General features: G+C 45.4%; 1 pseudogene; it reads right to left on the bottom strand.

Annotated features, from left to right (window-relative positions):
• Positions 1 to 514: 514 nt before the first annotated feature.
• On the bottom strand, positions 515 to 1911 carry LOC139031466 (protein SET-like; annotated as a pseudogene).
• Positions 1912 to 15544: the final 13633 nt, after the last annotated feature.

Raw genomic sequence — 15544 nt, 5'->3', positions numbered from 1 at the left:
ATGCCAGGGGAATTTCTGCAAATGGGAATATCTATGAACACATTTCTCTGAGCAATAACTGCGTTCACATCAAGGCTGCTTTCTGTGTCAGCATGGTAGATGCAATAGCCTAGGAAACTGTCAAGGAGGTGCTTTTGTTTTTTTTGTGTGTGTGTGTGTGTGTGTACACATTTAGTTTTATTGTAACAAAGCAACTTGTACACTTTTAACGTTTCAAACTGAGCATCGTCTTTCCTTTCCAGTGAAACAAAAAGAAAAATTTAAACATAAACAGGAACAAAATTACAATAGAGAATGTCAATTGCAAATAAGATCCTACAGGTTCTAATGATTCTCCCATCGAGTGGCAGGGCTCAAGTCATCATTAGGAGAGAATTTTATTTTAAATTTTATTTTAAATTTTATTTTAAATTTATTTTAAATTTTTTTTAGTTTAAGTGTCATCTTAAACTGCAAGGATGTCCGTTAAACATCACAATTAAACATGCTAAAGGAGAAGACATGTTGTCAAAATGCCCACTTAACCCACCCAACATCTCAAACTGACCCTTTGCTGACCTTCAATAACCGCATTTTTTTAAGTTTTTTTTTTCTTTTTTTAAACAAGAAAAAGTAGACAGATACATGTTGGTAAATGCTAACTGTCCATATTCACATAGAGATACAGTGTAATCTCTGAGCCCAATATACAGAGAAAGGAGGAAAAAAGCTAGAATTCTATGCACTACTACACAGGGGCCTAGCACCCTCCAGCTTCCAGCAGAGAGCTAAGGGAGCAGAAGGTTTTTCTTTTTTTTCCCACAGAGCATGGTGGTGTTGATTCCATAGTTTTTGTTGAGACAGGAAGGAATAAAAATGAATTTGAAACAGAAAGGGGTATAGATTCTTTTCCCACTGAATTCTGCTCAAGATATTTCCCCCCTCCCCCAAATAAGTTGTGAACCATGGTATAAAGGAGAAAAGAGACCTCAAAAACAGGGCGACTGAGCACAAGAGGAGAAAAAAAAAAAAAAAGACTGCAACTTGCTCCCAGGGACTGGAGAAAATTTAAAAAGATTGGAATCCATCAGTGTTCCATTAGTCATCTTCTCCTTCATCTTCCTCTCCTTCCTCCCCCTCATCATCATCTTCATCTTCTTCACCTTCATCCTCATCCCCTTCTTCATCAATATCTTCCAATCCTTCCTCCTCTTCATCATCGTCGTCATCCTCTTCTCCTTCCCCTTCCTCATCATCCATGTCAGGAACCAAGTAGTACTGTAACGGATTTGGCCAAATATCATCTTTGATGACCTCTCCTAATTCATCTGCACCTGCATCAGAATGATCAGTACATCAGGTGAAGAAGCTTTCTGGTTCCTCATGCTGTCTCTTCCTGCTGGCTTTATTCTGTGTTTGACTTGATCGTTTCATCAAATCCTTTCCAGATTTCCATTTGATTTCAGTGGACTTTGAAGATGGGTCACCTCTCTCATTCAGATGAAATTCTTTGGAGAGAATTTCATTTTCGAAGTAAGGGTTTTCATCAAAATAAAAATCTATTCTGTAACCTGATTTAATGTCTTCAAATTCTGTCACTTCAACTCTTGTCAAATAATGCAGCGCCTCTTCATCCTCCTCCCCAAGCAGTGCAGACACTTGTGGATGGTTAACAAAGGTTGTTACCCCAAAATTGGGGATTTTGGCGATCAATTCTGACCTCTTCTGAAAAAATGGTTGGCGGAGTTTGTTATATTTCTGTTCTACTTTCAAAATCTCCTCACTGGCTTGTTCATTAAGTCTGTCTATTTCATTTTGTACTTCATCAATATGTCCAATTGCTTCTTGCTGTTCTTTTTCTGAGGTCTCGTTGGCCCCGTCGTAGTTGGAGTTGAGCTCCTTTTTACCGATTTTGGCCGCAGGTGCTGACATGGTGCTGCTCCGCGGTCGGGGTAGGGGTGGGGGGAGCGGGGAGGGGGAGAGAAGGGAAGGCTAAGGAGGGGGGGGGGGCGGTGCTCGCTCCACTTTTTTTTCTTAGAAATAATATTCTGGTTACCATTAGGGACACAATTAGCTCTTAATCGACAGTGGCCTATGTTTTATATTTTCTAACCTTTGTATTTATTAAAGTAGCAACTTTAAAACTCTGCAAACCACCCAGATCATGAATTTAGAGTTTTCTTTATTCCAAGTTGTTATATTTTATTTTCTAACACTTGTATTTTTCTTCACAAATAGCTGCAATTTACCTAGAAGGAAATCCACCAAAATATTAAGGAAGTAATTATTTTCTTTGCAGGGAACAGCATTTTCTAAAAGAAGAGCAGAAGGGAAGAGGGTGTCGAGAGAGGAGAAACCAACTAAGATAGAAACAAAGCATCATCATCCCAGGCGTGGCTTTCTGAAAAGTTTTTATAAAACTCATTAAGAGTGGCATTTTGTGTTTTTATCTCACTCCTCTCAGTGACTGGCAGTTCAAGAGCTTGAAAAACTTAAGAGAAATATTCTTGTTTCCCAAAGATTCTGTATGGAGGAATTGTACAGAGCAGTTATGCCACCTACCTCAGGACACACAGTCAGTCAGTAATAGGTCCCGGACCAGGACAGGGCCACCATCTCTGGAGCCAGTTCTGCCCTCGCCATCTCCAAGTTAGGCAGATACATGCAAAGCGATTGACAAATAAAGATGTGTTTCTGTGAATAAGTGGAGACTCAATCACTCCACTTCAGATGTTAAACTTCTCTGTATTGTACTGTCAAACTAAGAGAACTTTATTCTTGCATCCTAAAAATAACTAGTAGCTTCTAAATATGTGGGTCCAGAGAAATCGATTGCAATGGATGAATTATTTCAACTCACACACAACAGCACACACAAGTGCATGCATACACACACATGTACATGCACACATATGTAGGCTAATATCCAGTGAGGCCATTTGACAGCTAGAAGAAGGCTTCCAAGAGGCAAGGTGGCAACATGTTCCTGCATGGCCAGCTTTGCCTTGAAGGATTGTTGTATCTGTTTGTCACTCGTGGACTGTGAGTAACCTTGAGAATCTCTAAAGACATGGCTGGAAACTTGATGCAAACTGCTGAAAGCAGGATCAGAGAAATCACCTCTTCCAACAGTCACAACCAAATCCTTACTGTGCATGTAGCTTCTCTGATTTCTCATGAAAACTTCCTGGGCATTTCTTTGGTCACTGCTGTTGAATCTATTATCTGAGAGATCACCAAAGGATTGGCTCGTGCTTTAGATTTTAAGAAGAAAAATGAATGTTATATAGAAAAAAGAAGAAGAAAAATAAGTGCTATACAGCCTCTTAAAAATGTGATAAAGCAGAATGATAACATCCATCTAAAAATATATCACTCATCCTGTTGGTGAAAATATTCTAAGACAGAGAATGTCCTTAATAGATTATTTTTACTCTTTGCTGAATTTTATTCCTGTCCTTTCTTCAAACATTCTAATGCTACCAGCATTATACCCCTTCCAAATCATCCCGCTTTCCATATCTTCACCTTGTCTTAAGAGAAATGCCTGAGCAAAGCTATTCCTTTAGTACATTCAAGTTTAAAGGCTTAATTGATTTTTTTTCAAAATAGAACATAGAGGGGGATAAAAGTGAAGAAACTGAATTAGAATTATTATAATGAATATAGATAGTTAATTATTATAATTAAATATAATTAATAGAAATAGAATTATTTCATTTAGTCACTCAAGACAGTGATTTGGAGGGATTTTGCTGACTCTGTAAAATTTTTTAAACTAGACTTACCAAAATAAGAACAACCTCCTGAAGCAATCAATAAACATCCTTAAAAGCTAAGCAATGCTCACAGTGATTAATGATTACAAAGAAACAACTGTTTAGGATACGTGGAAAAATGTTTTAAATCACTAGAGCATCTTTATTTGCAAAAGTGATGTCCTATAAGAAACAGTACAGTGTCAACTGACAGACAAGATCTAATAAGAAAATCTTCTAAATCCTCCGAAGCCAACTCCAGTACTGGGTCAAGCACGGGAAAGTTCAAACCAAACTTGAAAAGATAAATAGATCATTCTGAAATGCACCGTTGGCACACACTGTGCATGAGGGAATATTTTCCACTCCTCGGCAAGCAGATACATTCACCATGATTCCATCCACATTTGTGGGACTTATTCAAGCAATTTAAGTCATCAAATGATCTTCTTCTCCCTGCCCACCCCCTTCCTGACCCTGAGAATAGCAAAGTCCACTAACAGGTGCAGGGCAGGAAAGTGCCTCTTGATGGTACCATGGCAACACGCCATCAAACACAAAGGGGACTGGTGCTGAGAGGATGGGGACAACCAACGCAACCCACGCTAGCCGGGCAGAGAGAACCAGCCAAAATGGCAATATCACGTTCATTCACAGCACACTGTTTTGGACTATGAGTAGAAGCACGTTTCTCTAGTTAATATTTAATTTTCTAGCTGCAATGAGAAAGGCCTAGAAACTAATTTTTTTAACCTAGTACATTCTATTTCCAAAGACCTACTCTCGCACATTTTCAGGTGGGCGCTCTGTCTCCTCGGCTTCTTGCACTGAACTGACTCCCGTTCTGTTTTTCATTAGCTAAGCTGAACCTGTCTGAAAAACCACAAAAACTTTCCTTTCCCTGTAATGAGCCCCAGTGGGAACCTGCAAAGGAGCTCTTCAGAGGTTTCAGGAGCCTCTTACCCACATCCTGGGAGGCAAGATGGGAACAGGTGATGGACTTTCCCAGTAATTTCAGCCTACTTGGAGGGTATAGACACCAGCCCAGTTAGGTTGGGGCCAGAGGTGTTTAAGATGCTTGCAAAGAAGTGCAAGTCTCCATGCCCCTGACTCTGAAGAGGGGAGAAAGGAAAAGAACTCACTAATCACACACACATATCCTTGTCATCACCATCATCCTGCCATTTTTCAGAGGCCATCATTTAGAAAGTTTTTTTTGCACATTGTTTTGCTTCTCAATTTTCTTTAATTACAGCAGAAATAGCTAGGAATAATAAATATTCCCCACATTTACAAGTTAAAAATAAGAAATGTTGAATTATTAAATAAGCCCAATGTGGGGAAATAGGAGAAAACCTATTTCATTTTTGACTCCAGCCCGAAAATCTGGGCTGTTCCTCTGACTTTTCCAGTTACTTATAACTGAGGCAAACATTCTGGACCCAGAAATGTGACCTGGGCCTCCATCACAAGCTCACAGGTGAGAGATGGAACTTCCCCCCAGGGAGGTCACAGCCCGACAAGATGCCAGCCCCGCAGAGGTGCCCACACTGCCTGTGCCTGCTCCTCGGCCAGACCGACCATGAGGAGGAAAGACGTGTGAGGGAAGGGACGAGGTCGGGGAGGGAAGCCCCCATGGTGCCCCCAGTATCTGGCCTCATGCCCTCTGGGCCAGGCCGTGGGCAACACAGACCTCCCCCTCCCCAGTCCTGGGTCCTTGCTGTGGCAACCTCACCCCTCCAGGTAAACTGTCTCCTGCAGGTCTCCCCGCCCGGCTGCTTTCAGCTCCAAGCAGCCTCTGCCGCTCTCGGCTTCTCTGCACTTTCAGATGGCCCCTCAAACTCCTTCAAGGGACCCCAGGCTGCACCCGCTCTCACCAGGAATGCCCTCATGACAGTTCTGGGCGGTCGCTCCAGCTCGACTCTGGAGCCCGTCTCTGGGCTCAGCTGCCGATTCGGACTCCGGACTGAGCTTTTGTAGGAGGATCCCTCTTCTACCCACTGGGGCTTTGTAACTGTGAAAGGCCCAGGACTAGATGTGTGGGGGGTCCTGTTGAAGCCCTTCCCTGAGGCCATGAGGAGAGGATAAGACACATAACTGGTGAGTACTGGGAGAAGGGTCACTGGCCCCTCAGACTGGGGCTCCCTGAGGCGGGGCTGTGTCTCCCCTCAGACTGGGGCTCCCTGAGGCAGGGCCGTGTCTCCCCTCAGACTGGGGCTCCCTGAGGGCAGGACTGTGTCTCCCCTCAGACTGGGGCTCCCTGAGGCGGGGCTGTGTCTCCCTCAGACTGGGGCTCCCTGAGGGCAGGACTGTGTCTCCCCTCAGACTGGGGGCTGTGTCTCCCTCAGACTGGGGCTCCCTGAGGGCAGGACTGTGTCTCCCCTCAGACTGGGGCTCCCTGAGGCGGGGCTGTGTCTCCCTCAGACTGGGGCTCCCTGAGGGCAGGACTGTGTCTCCCCTCAGACTGGGGCTCCCTGAGGCAGGGCTGTGTCTCCCCTCAGACTGGGGCTCCCTGAGGACAGGGCTGTGTCTTCCCTCAGATTAGGGCTCCCTGAGGCAGGGCTGTGTCTCCCCTCAGACTGGGGCTCCCTGAGGCAGGGCTGCTTCTCCCCTCAGACTGGGGCTCCCTGAGGCGGGGCTGTGTCTCCCTCAGACTGGGGCTCCCTGAGGGCAGGGCTGTCTCTCCCCTCAGACTGGGGCTCCCTGAGGCGGGGCTGTGTCTCCCCTCAGACTGGGGCTCCCTGAGGCGGGGCTGTGTCTCCCCTCAGACTGGGGCTCCCTGAGGCAGGACTGTGTCTCCCCTCAGACTGGGGCTCCCTGAGGCGGGGCCGTGTCTCCCCTCAGACTGGGGCTCCCTGAGGCGGGGCCGTGTCTCCCCTCAGACTGGGGCTCCCTGAGGCAGGGCTGTGTCTCCCCTCAGACTGGGGCTCCCTGAGGGCTGGGCTGTGTCTCCCCTCAGACTGGGGCTCCCTGAGGCGGGGCCGTGTCTCCCCTCAGACTGGGGCTCCCTGAGGCGGGGCCGTGTCTCCCCTCAGACTGGGGCTCCCTGAGGCGGGGCCGTGTCTCCCCTCAGACTGGGGCTCCCTGAGGCGGGGCCGTGTCTCCCCTCAGACTGGGGCTCCCTGAGGCGGGGCCGTGTCTCCCCTCAGACTGGGGCTCCCTGAGGCGGGGCCGTGTCTCCCCTCAGACTGGGGCTCCCTGAGGCGGGGCCGTGTCTCCCCTCAGACTGGGGCTCCCTGAGGCGGGGCCGTGTCTCCCCTCAGGCTGGGGCTTCCTGAGGCGGGGCTGTGTCTCCTCTCAGGCTGGGGCTCCCTGAGGCGGGGCTGTGTCTCCCCTCAGACTGGGGCTCCCTGAGGCGGGGCTGTGTCTCCCCTCAGACTGGGGCTCCCTGAGGCAGGACTGTGTCTCCCCTCAGGCTGGGGCTCCCTGAGGCGGGGCTGTGTCTCCTCTCAGGCTGGGGCTCCCTGAGGCGGGGCTGTGTCTCCCCTCAGACTGGGGCTCCCTGAGGCGGGGCTGTGTCTCCCCTCAGACTGGGGCTCCCTGAGGCAGGACTGTGTCTCCCCTCAGGCTGGGGCTTCCTGAGGCGGGGCTGTGTCTCCTCTCAGGCTGGGGCTCTGGGCAGAGCTCAGTCCCTCCACCACTGGGGCTCCCTGAGGGTGGGGCTGTGTTTCCCCTCAAATCCGGACTCCCTGAGCCAATTTTTATGCATTTGCATAAAATTAGAACTTTTTATGTGCTATTTTGGAGTAGCACATAAAATAACCATATATTTCATAAGAGTGAAAGGGGCCATGTGCCCTTTTCAAACATCTAGTGGAGTAAGAAGGATCCTTTATTTCTCCTGTTGTTGTCTCACTGGATGCTGAACACTGACATTTACTTTGAATTTTTTAAGTTGATAAGGGAGAAACAGAGACTGCAGCAAATTAAGGAAATAGGAGACTACAAATATTTGTCATTTTGTAATGTTATTACTTAAATATTCCCAATAAGTATAAAAGAATCCAACCTCTCCAGCCTCTTGATGAACTAAAACTATTACTGACAAGATGTATCCTCTGTGGTTTAGTCCTGATTCAAGATGTGGAAGACAGTGAAGCCTTTCCTGGCATTAGCAGTCAGACTGTGTAATAACCAGAAGGTGGAGAAAAATACATGTAAACTATGGATGAACCAGAGTAGAAAAGAATATTGTTGTTTTTTTTTTTTTAAAGGTGTACGTGTGTGTGTGACTGAATGACTTTGCTACAGCAGCAATTAACACAGCATTATACATTAACTACACTTCAAGAAAAATAAACAAAGTCACTCTGTACATTGGCCTGGAAGACAATTTAGGGCATTTGGACTCAGGAGACAGTTTCATTTAAGAAGTCAATCATTTCCTAATCTCTTTCAGGAGACACGACAAATACTAATTTTTTAAAAATGAGTCCCAGAAGAGAATTTGAACAAATACTCAGAAAATGACCAGATGTTTAGGATCATTGGAACGGATGCCACATCCACAGTGGGGGCAGCAGAGACGTTCCTCCAGAAGTGGGGTGCTCTCTGCCCAGCTGTCCAGTGAGCTGGCCACTGCTGTTCATCCCTGGGCCCCCATCCTGCCAAGAAGCTGACCTCGAGGCGGGTAGCTGCCTGGTCTGAGTTGACCTACCTTTGCAATGCAGCCACATTAACCACTGCTCAGGGGTGCAAAGGCCCCTCTCTGCTTCACTTGGGCTCCCAAGCACCCACCGGATGGGCTGAAGCCCCTGCCCCAGTAGCCTTGCTGTTCAGCTTCCCCTGACACCCAGTCCTGCTTCTCACACCTCTCTTCAAGGGTCACCACAGAGAACATTTCCCAGCAAATCTCCATCTCAGGGCCAGTGACCTGGGACTCACAGCAATGGCAAAACTAACCAGAAAAAAAGTGGTTTCTAGTGTGAACTCTCAAAGATGTGAACACGCATCTGGTTCCAGCAAGGAACCAGAACCCGTGCCATCAGCGTCAGATGTGAGTGACGTTTCAGCTCCCCTCCATCTCCTATTGCTGATGACCCTTCAGCTCCACCGCTTCCGGCCTCTTCTCCCCACTCCTGTCAGTAACTCTTCTTACCTGATGCCAGTCCCTGCAGCTGTTGTACTGCACTACTGTACTTTTCATCATAGGGGACTGGAGTGCAAAAGTTGGAGGTCAAGAGATACCTGGAGTAACAGGCAAATTTGGCCTTGGAGTACAAAACGAAGCAGGGCAAAGGCCAACAGAGTTCTGCCAAGAGAACGCACTGGTCATAGCAAACACCCTCTTCCAACAACACAAGAGAAGACTCTACACATGGACATCACCAGATGGCCAACACCGAAATCAGATTGATTATATTCTTTGCAGCCGAAGATGGAGAAGCTCTATACAGTCAGCAAAAATAAGACTGGGAGCTGACTATGGCTCAGATCATGAACTCCTTATTGCCAAATTCAGACTTAAATTGAAGAAAGTAGGGAAAACCACTAGACCATTCAGGTTAGACCTAAATCAAATCCCTTATGATGATACAGTGGTAGTGACACATAGATTCAAGGGATCAGATCTGATAGACAAAGTGCCTGAAGAACCATAGACAGAGGTTCATAACATTGTACAGGAGGTGGTGATCAAAACCATCCCCAAGAAAAAGAAATGCAAAAAGGCAAAATGGTTGTCTGAGGAGGCTTTACAAACAGATAAGAAGAGAAGTGAAAGGCAAAGGAGAAAAAGAAAGATAAACAGACCTGAATGCCTGCCAGCCGGGACTTAGGCTGGGTTTTATGACCTCCCAGGGAGAGAATTGCAATATTGGGTCAAAGATAAGGCTTGATCATGGTATCTCCCCTGCCAGGATAAGGAAGCTGTGGTACATATACACCATGGAATATTACTCAGCCATTAAAAAGAATTCATTTGAATCAGTTCTAATGAGATGGATGAAACTGGAGCCCATTATACAGAGTGAAGTAAGCCAGAAAGATAAAGACCATTACAGCATACTAACACATATATATGGAATTTAGAAAGATGGTAATGATAACCCTATATGCAAAACAGAAAAAGAGTCACAGATGTACAGAACAGACTTTTGGACCCTGTGGGAGAAGGCGAGGGTGGGATGTTTCAAGAGAACAGCATCGAAACATGTATATTATCTAGGGTGAAACAGATCACCAGCCCAGGTTGGATGCATGAGACAAGTGCTTGGGCCTGGTGCACTGGGAAGACCCAGAGGGATCGGGTGGAGGGGGAGGTGGGAGGGGGAATCGGGATGGGGAATACATGTAAATCCATGGCTGATTCATGTCAATGTATGACAAAAACCACTACAATATTGTAAAGTAATTAGCCTCCAACTAATAAAAATAAATGAAAAAAATAAAATAAAGTAACCAAAAAAAAAGATGAGGCTTGATCACTTGAAGCTTTGTGTAATAATGTTTTATTAAAGTATAAAGGGATAGATGAAGCTTCTGACATAGGCATCAGAAGCAGGCAGAAAGAGTGCTCCCCCCTTGCTATTTCTTAACAAGGAGTTATATATCTCAAACAACCTCAAAACTGAGACAGTTGTATCAGGCACCTTTCCCACAACATGCATTTTGAGACAGCATTGGCACAAGGTGAGTCATCCCGGTCATAAAACAATTGACATGAATCTTAAAGAAAGGCAGATTCCAAGGCAAATACATAGTTCATTAACATAGCTTAAGAAAAACATTTCCATAAGAAAAACACGTTGGTTAGCTCAAGGTTTGAGAAAAGTTAAGCTCAGGTGAAACCAGGTGTCATCATGACAACATAGAATTTAAAAGAAACCTTTAAAATAATTAATTAATTAATTAAAAAATAAAAGAAACCTTTAAATTTTGTATTGAGAAGGGGAAAAAAATGTCTGCCACTTGCAGTTAGTTTCCTCTTGCTGCTTAAGAGAAAAAAAACCTCTGCCACTTGCAGTCTATTTCCTCCACTTGGGGACCCCTAGCCTCCCTACCTGTTAGCCACTCAGATCTCTTCAAGAAAATTACAGATACCAAGGGAACATTTAATGCAAAGATGGGCACAATAAAGGACAGAAATGGTATGGACCTAACAGAAGCAGAAGACATTAAGAAGAGGTGGCAAGAATACACAGAGCTATACCAAAAAAAAAAAAAAAAGATTTTAATGACCTAGATAACCATGATGGTATCATCATTCACCTAGAGCCAGACATCCTGGAATGCACAGTCAAGTGGGCCTTAGGAAGTGTTAGGTAGTTAGAATAGAAAACAGGAGTCCAAAATGGCGGTGGCTAAAAGACAAGGAAGGGAAAAGCCCGCGAAAATAGAACAAAGGAAGATCTGAGGACCAGAGTGAGGACTTCGGGTAGAACAAACAGCACTCCTGGCCAAGCCCAGTTTGCATAGGGCAGACCCAGGGGGAAGAAAAAAACATATAAAAAGAGGAGCCAGAGGGCTCTCTCTCTCTCCCTACCCCAGCCCCCTCCACCGCGCTCTGGGGCTCCTCCACTCTATTCTCTTCTTCAAGGATGGATTCTCCTGCTATCTTCTAAATAAAATAGAGCTGGAACACTGATTTGTCTAAGAGCTATGACATGGTCTGTCCAAGACCCGAGAGCTGTGACACGCCAAGGAGGCTTTAATGTCCGTCACTCCAAATCTTTGCTGTGACGAGACAAAGAACCGAGGAGCCTACACTTGCCTGACGTCAGCATCACTACAAACAAAGCTATTGAAGATGATGGAATTCCAGATGATCTATTTTAAATCTTAAAAGATGGTGCTGTGAAAGTGCTACACTCAACATGCCAGCAAATTTGGAAAACTCAGCAGTGGCCACTGGATTGGAAAAGGTCAGTTTTCATCTCAATCCCAAGAAAGGCAATCCCAAAGAATGTTCAAACTACCACACAATTGCACTCATCTCACACACTATCAAAGTAATACTAAAAATTCTCCAAGCCAGGCTTCAACAGTACATGAATCAAGAACTTCCAGATGTGTAAGCTGAATTTAGAAAAGGCAGAGGAACCAGAGATCAAATTGCCAACATTCATTGGATCATAGAAAAAGCAAGATAATTCAAGGAAAACATCTACTTCTGTTTTATTAACTATGCTAAAATCTTTGACTACGTGGATCACAACAAACTGTGAAAAATATTAAAGAAATGGGAATACCAGACCACCTTACCTGCCTCCTGAGAAATGTGTATGCAGGTCAAGAAGCAACAGCTAGAACCAGACATGAAACAATGGACAGGTTCAAAATTGGGAAAGGAGTACGTCAAGACTATATACTCTCACCCTGCTTATTTAACTTATACTCAGATTACATCATGCGAAATGTTGGACTGGATGACACACCAGCTGGAATCAAGATTGCCAGGAGAAATATCAATAACCTCAGATATGCAGATGACACCACGCTTATGGCAGAAAGGGAAGAGGAACTAAAGAGCCTTTTGATATACTTGAAAGAGGAGAGTGAAAAAGCTGGCTTAAAACTCAACATTCAAAAAACCAAAATCACAGAATCCAGTCCCATCACTTCATTGCAAATAAATGGGGAAACAATGGAAACAGTGACTTTATTTTCTTGGGCTCCAAAATCACTACAGCCATGAAATTAAAAGATGCTTGCTCCTTGAAAGAAAAGCTATGACCAACCTAGACAGTGTATTAAAAAGCAGAGACATTACTTTGCCAACAAAGGTCCATCTAGTCAAAGCCATGTTTTTTCCAGTGGTCATGTATGGATGTGAGAGTTGGACCATAAAGAAGACTCAGCACCGAAGAATTGATGCTTTTGAACTGTGGTGTTGGAGAAGATTCTTGAGAGTCCCTTGGACTGCAAGGAGGTCCAACCAGTCCATCCTAAAGGAGATCAGTCCTGGGTGTTCATTGGAAGGACTGATGCTGAAGCTGAAACTCCAGTACTTTGGCCACCTCACGCGAAAAGCTGAATCATTAGAAAAGACCCTGATGCTGGGAAAGATAGAAGGCAGGAGGGGAAGGGGATGACAGAGGATGAGCTGGTTGGATGGCCTTACCAACCTGACTCGACGGACATGAATTTGAGCAAATTCCAGGCATTGGTGATGGACAGGGAGGCCTGGCGTGCTGCAGTCCTTGGAGTCGCAAAGAGTTGGACATGACTGAGCCACTGAACTGACTGACTGTAAGATTAAAAATGTTTTATTTTTGTTTTTTTTTTTTGGTGTATTATTTGTGTGAAAAGTATTATAAACCTATTACAGTACAGTACTATATAGTTGATTGTGTTAATTGGGTATCCAGGCTAACTATGGTGGACTTACAAACAAATTGGACTTATGAATACACTCTTGGAACCAAACTCGTTCATATGTAGGGGACTTACTGTGTAGGTCTTCACATGATCTTCTACAGTTTCCTTATTTGCCATTCAAAGATTGTAAAGAAACTACTTCAGACAGTAGAAGTCAGAGTACCAGGGAGCCACAGGAATAGAACAGTGCCTACATGTTGTGCCACTCTCAAAAGATCGGTTATGTTTAGAAAGTGAACAGGGAAGTTTATCTCAGCCATAGTTGTAGAAAACTGTCAATTTCTTAGGCTGAAATGCTATCAGTCTGAGAGGCAGGCAGAGGTTGATTTGATACAATGCTTAAACATAAAGCCTAGTGCAACAGAGAGCCCCACCCCAATGACTATACAGTTCATGGAATTCTCCAGACCAGAGTACTGGGGTGGGTAGCCTTTCCCTTCTCCAGGGGATCTTCCCAACCCAGGGACTGAACCCAGGCATCCCACATTGCAGGTGGAGTCTTTACCAGCTGAGCCACAAGGAAAGCCCAACAGAGAGCCCAGTGGTGGGGAAATGGGGACCGCCACTGCAAATGCCCAATTCAGGTAGACTTTTCTCTGGCATCTTTAATAGGTGGAAAAAACCTGCCTGTGATTCTTATTCTATGAGAACATCATACCTTTCTTCCAAAAGTGCACTAGATACCATGAAACTATATTTCCATTTCAAAAGTTTCCCCAACAGGCCTGTCAAGCAGGCAAAAGCCTTTCCTCTTCTTCCAGAATCACCTCTTGACCTCCCTGATGGGCCTTGTTTCCAAGCCCAGTCTCCTCTCCTGCCCCTTACACACCCCACCCATGTCACAAACACCCACTACACCTCCCTTTCCCCTTCTTTCTTCTCCCCTCCTTCCCCCAACAACACACAACATCCTACCAGTTGAACTATAGATGCCAGTCATGTGTAAGAAGCTTCCTGGAGCTTCATTACCCTCTGCCATTTTAATTCAACTGGATATCCCCACCACCACCCACCCACCCACCCACCAAAGGTCATCGTTGCAATTGATCGGCTGAAAACCTAACTGGGGGAACCAATCCAGAAGCTGGACTGGAATAACTTCTGCGCCTTTCTGTCATTTTCTGTCATCACCACCCCCGAACTGCCTTTTGATCTAAGAGTTTTACAAACACCGGGGCTGGGCCTGCCCTTAGAAGTGACCATCGGAGGCGCTGAACAGGCCTGGTTCAAGCACAAGAGCTGCCACTGTGAGCAAATCAGTTATCCGATTTACGCCTCAGTGTCCTAGTCTTTTAGATGTGGATAAGACCACCAAGCTCGGGGTGTCGTGGGATTTAAAATCGAATTGAGCTAGTGTGTGTCCTGCAGTCTGGATAGTGCCTGACATAACAGGGGTCACTCAGAAAAGGAGAGCTATTATCTCTTCTTCTTCTACAGATGATAAAGCTAAACGAGTCCCCTTGAGTGCAGGCTGGGCTCAGCGACTCACTTCTAACAAAGAGCAGGGAGTGAGAAACACCGGAAAGAGATACACATGAACTTTAGAGCGGAGAACATTGGTCCTGTCTTTCTGTCTTAGATCCAAGCAGAAAAACGCAGTTGACTTTTATTTTGGTTTTTCTTGTAGCTGTGTCCCAGATGAGCCTCAAGTCCATGAGTTTCAACCCAGCAACCAGTCCCCGTGACTCTGACCCAGGGCAGGGCTCTGGGAACAGAACCTGGGGTCAATATCATTTCCTGTAGAAACACAGTGCAGGACTCCAGAGTGAAGCTGGATTTTGGTCGTCTGCAGCGTGAAGAGGAAAAACAGGACCACCCAAGAAAAATACATACGCAAGGAACAGAAAGTTGAAGGTAAGATTCTGGGAATATCAGAAAGTGCAAGGACCAAGGAGAATGGTGAGAGATGTGTGAGGAGAAGCAGAGAGAAGAGCGTCGGGGGAGGCAAAGGTATGGGCTTTGAGCTATGGAATCGGATCCATCACTGAGTCATAAAATCAGTTACTCAACTGTGAAGTAATTCACACTGACAAAGAACGAAACTGGACTAGGGTTCTTGTATACAGTTAAGGATACATTGGGAAACATTAGTTTCTGCTGAGTAGATATACCTGTTTGCTGAGTTACCATGTAGAAGGTTCCTTCTTAAGTTGAGTTGCAGTTTTTACAAGTTGGGAAAACATTGAGGTTCCAAGGAGGAGAGGGTTCTCCACAGAGCCAAATCCAACAGATGGGTCTAGAAAAGCAAGAGCTGTATCAAAATGTGCATGCCAGGTATGGCCAATATTTTGCAAATATAAATGTATCACATCAACTCTTGGTCCACCTTAAACTTAATAATACATCAGTTATATCTCAATAAAGCTGGGGGAAATGTTCGTCAACACGGAAGCCCAGTGGCTGGGTCAGAGCAGTTTCCATGGTGTGTTGGAGGAAGTGTCCACAGAACTGGGTGGAGGGGGTGGGGTGGGAGGGGTTATAAGGGGAAA

This window comes from Odocoileus virginianus, chromosome 27 (assembly GCF_023699985.2).
Source record: "Odocoileus virginianus isolate 20LAN1187 ecotype Illinois chromosome 27, Ovbor_1.2, whole genome shotgun sequence".
Taxonomy (NCBI): Eukaryota; Metazoa; Chordata; class Mammalia; order Artiodactyla; family Cervidae; genus Odocoileus; species Odocoileus virginianus.
This window is presented reverse-complemented; position numbering and strand designations above follow the sequence as displayed.